We start from the raw sequence: 4,819 nt of genomic DNA on the forward strand, positions 1-4,819 counted from the left end.
TATGTACCCCAAGTGATTCTTTCTGGGCTACAGTTACATTTTGGGGGACATTTTGGGGTACATTTGATAAGATACATTTTGGGGTGCAGCCACCTCAAGTACTAAAAACTGCCTCCCACGTCACCACGTCTGTATTTTTTTATCCTCTCCTGGTTTTGGCTTACAATAACTGATATGAAAAACTGACCCAAACATAGTCTGTTCTCAGTGCATTGCATTGCTCTGTTTTGCAGCCGTACGGCTTCAGGCCTCTACTTCTGTCAGCCGTAGGGCTGCCCAATGTATCTCTGTAGGAAATCTGTGTATGACTGATATTTCTCTTTCTTTTTCTTTGAACACAATTATTGAAACACCTGAATGTTTTGGGGGCAGGTCAGATGCAAGTTGAGGGGTTACTTGACCCCCTCCAATTTGGGGGGGGCTTAAAGGGGGCTGGAACTTTTTTTTTTACTTATTACACTAGTTATTTATTGTGATCATTTCTGGGCTACATTCACATCTTGGGGTCCATTTGAAAAGATACATTTTTTGGGGTGCAACTACCTCAAGTAATAAATACTGCCTCCCACTGCCCCTAACTTACTGAATCCTGTTTTTTGTGTCCCCCAAGTGATTATTTTTAGAAATGACACATTTTGCGGGTACATTTGAGAAGACATTTTGGGGTGCATCCCCCAAAGTGCTAAATACTACCTTCAACATCTAAAATAATGAATCCTGTTTTTTTATGTACCACAAGTGATTCTTTCTGGGCTACAGTCACATTTTGGGGGACATTTTGGGGTACATTTGAGAAGATGCATTTTGGGGTGCAGCCACCTCAAGTACTAAAAACTGCCTCCCACGTCACCACGTCTGTATTTTTTTATCCTCTCCTGGTTTTGGCTTACAATAACTGATATGAAAAACTGACCCAAACATAGTCTGTTCTCAGTGCATTGCATTGCTCTGTTTTGCAGCCGTACGGCTTCAGGCCTCTACTTCTGTCAGCCGTAGGGCTGCCCAATGTATCTCTGTAGGAAATCTGTGTATGACTGATATTTCTCTTTCTTTTTCTTTGAACACAAATATTGAAACACCTGAATGTTTTGGGGGTAGGTCAGATGCAAGTTGAGGAGTTACTTGACCCCCTACAATTTTGGGGGGCTTAAAGGGGACTGGAATTTTTTTTTTTTTTTTTTTTTTTTACACTAATTATTTTTAGTAAACATTTCTGGGCTACAGTCACATTTTGGGGTCCATTTGAGAAGACACATTTTGGGGTGCAGCCACCTCAAGTACTAAATACTGCCTCCCATGTCACCACTTCTGTATTTTTCATGCACTCCTGGTTTTGGCTTACAATAACAGATATGAAAAACTAAACAATAAACTAACATGTGAACTCAGCCTTACAGTGTATTTTCCCTTATATCCTGTATTTTGTTGTATATTCTAGAGTGAACAGCATGTATTGTGGAAATAAATCTGCTATGGTGTATTCTTATAAATGAACAGTAGATGGCAGTCTAGTCTGCTCTCAGTGTATGGCAATGCTGGGGGAGGGGGGCTGTGTATTTCTGTATTGAAGCTTCTCTCTCTGAGAAGACATTAAATGTTAATTAGCTGCTTGTATAGGGGGAGGTTTAAGATAAATCTGCTATAGTGTAGTTTTAAAAAGAAATAGTAGATTGCAGTATAGTCTGCTTCACATCGCCCTCCCCGGGTCCGACATACATACATCTTCACATCGTCCTCCCCGGGTCCGACATACATAGATCTTCGCATCCCCCTCCCGAGGTCCGACACAGCGCAGCATCCCCCTCCCCAGGTCCGACACACAGTGCAGCATCTCCGTCCCCAGGTCCGACACACAGCGCAGCCTCTCCCTCCCCAGGTCCAACACACAGCGCAGCATTTCCCTCCCCAGGTCCGACACAGCGCAGCATCTCCCTCCCCATGTCCGACACACAGCTCAGCACCTCCCTCCCCAGGTCCGACACACAGCGCAGCATCGCCCTCCCCAGGTCCGACATACATACAGCTTTGAATTGCCCTCCCCGGGTCCGACATACATCAAGCTTCGCATCACTATCCCCAGGTCCGACATACATACAGCTTCACATCGCCCTCCCCGGGTCCGACATACATACAGCTTCGCATCGCCCTCCCCGGGTCCGACATACATACAGCTTCGCATCGCCCTCCCCGCGTCCGACATACATACAGCTTTGCATCGCCCTCCCCGGGATCGACATACATACATCTTCACATCGCCCTCCCCGGGTCCGACATACATAGATCTTCGCTTCCTCCTCCCCAGGTCCGACACACAGCGCAGCATCTCCGTCCCCAGGTCCGACACAAAGCGCAGCCTCTCCCTCCCCAGGTCCAACACACAGCGCAGCATTTCCCTCCCCAGGTCCGACACAGTGCAGCATCTCCCTCCCCATGTCCGACACACAGCGCAGCACCTCCCTCCGCAGGTCTGACACAGAGTGCAGCACCTACCTCCCCAGGTCCGACACAGCGCAGCATCTCCCTCCCCGGGTCCGACATACATACAGCTTTGCATTGCCCTCCCCGGGTCTGACATACATACATCTTCGCATCACCATCCCCAGGTCCGACATACATACAGCTTCACATCGCCCTCCCCGGGTCCGACATACATACAGCTTCGCATCGCCCTCCCCGGGTCCGACATACATACAGCTTTGCATCGCCCTCCCCGGGTCCGACATACATACATCTTCACATCGCCCTCCCCGAGTCCAACATACATAAATCTTCGCATCTCCCTCCCCAGGTCCGACACACAGCGCAGCATTTCCCTCCCCAGGTCCGACACACAGCGCAGCATCTCCCTCCCCAGGTCCGACACACAGCGCAGCACCTCCCTCCTCAGGCCCGACACAGCGCAGCATCGCCCTCCCCTGGTCCGACATACATACAGCTTCACATCGCCCTCCCCGGGTCCGACATACATACAGCTTCACATCCCCCTCCCCAGGTCTGACACACAGTGCAGCCTCTCCCTCCCCATGTCCAACACACAGCGCAGCATTTCCCTCCCCAGGTCCGACACACAGCGCAAAATCTCCCTCCCCAGGTCCAAAATACACACAGCCAGCATCTCCCTCCCCAGGTCCTACATACATACATACAGCATCTCCCTCCCCAGGAAAGCCCTCTAGGTACATGCTAGTAATGTAATACAGCAGCACACAAAGTAAGTGAAAAAAAAAAGCCAATAGCCCATGTGGTGAAGTTTCGGTCCCATATCGTGGACCTTTAAGCAAGTACCAAGTGCAAGTGCAGAATATTTAAGGCAGCCAAATTATACAATTAATCAGCAGCAATTCTGAAATAATTGTAACAGTGCATATACAGTGTACAATAATAATGTGCATCAGGTGGAATAAAGACAATCTATACATATACACAATTACTCAATAATGTGATAAGAATAATATATCCAGCTTCCAGTAATGTGCAAAATGTATTGACGGGAGTAGAATAAAATCTACATGAAATAACGCCCAGACAGCGCAGCAACGCGTTTCTGACGCCATGTGTTCAAATATTCATTCTCATGGAGTATATATCCTTTAAATATTGAATCAATATTATCAAAGGTTAACAATTATTGGTCATAAAATAGCCTTCAGCTAAACAATTGATTTTGATAAATTTACATTAGAGTGTACATAGTGATTTGTATTTATCTATCTGTATACAGGGGGCTGTATACAGAGGGGTCTGTATATATACAATGTATATGCTTGCAAACACTGTATTAATAACAGCCCTCAGTCTCGCTTCCTCACCCCCTGCAGCGTGATGAGGTCTCATGGTGCCGCAGTGACATCAGCAGCGTGCGCACGCCACAGCCCGAGGGCTCAGGGAGCTGACTGGAGCTGCACTAACCCCGAAACTACCGGCGCACACCAACTTTCATTTGAAATAGCATCTTAAAGACACTAATAAGAATAAGTACAGGGATAACCGCCACCCCCACATGCCGGCGAAAACTCCAGTTTTGTTATGGAGTCTGGGGAAGGGAGGGGAAATTTGAAAAAAATATATATATTTATTTTTTTAAATCCTGAGCCTAGCTCCGCCCCCACGACCCACCACCCTAGGCACCGGACCTAGAGATATAGATAGATAGATAGATAGATATATAGAGAGAGATATATATAGATAGAGAGATATGTTTTTTTTTTTTAAATCCCAAGCCTGGTTCCACCCCCTGTCTTAGATAATCCTCTTGGCTTCCATACGCACTATGCAGCTTTTTCTTTGATCCCTCCTGCGGTTTCTGGTGGCTCGGGGAAGAGGGCACCCCCAGCACCATGTTACATCAATGAGAAGATTCAATGGCATTTCCCTATCTCACTTTAACCTCGATTTCTCCAGAACCGTGGGTCCGATAAACAATCCAAGATATAAGTTCTGTAGACTGGACCGTCAGCTTTCCAGGGATTCATCTCCTGAGTGAGAGGCATCTTGTACTGAGAAGCAGCACCCCGAGAGCCGTGACCCCCCTCTGACCAGGCGGCCCATGTCTACTAAATGAGGTTACCCACTTTCCAGTGCTGATATCTCGGCTTGTGAAGGTCCAAGATGGCCCAAACTTGCAGTGTGTACAGAGCTCAAGTAGACCTACAAAATGAGTGGTGGCACTTGTTAATATCAAGAGTGGTTCCAGTACCAGATGTCTAAAATTGGTACCGTTTGCTCCGGTTCCGAAGGTCCAATCAAAAATCGGCGACATACACTTTGTAGCACTCGCTCTCCCCTTACAAGCAACTCCTCACATGTGTATGTATGTCAT

This window comes from Phyllobates terribilis, unplaced genomic scaffold (genome assembly GCF_046119375.1).
Source record: "Phyllobates terribilis strain yellow unplaced genomic scaffold, ASM4611937v1 Scaffold_454__1_contigs__length_1458546, whole genome shotgun sequence".
In the NCBI taxonomy this organism is placed as follows: Eukaryota; Metazoa; Chordata; class Amphibia; order Anura; family Dendrobatidae; genus Phyllobates; species Phyllobates terribilis.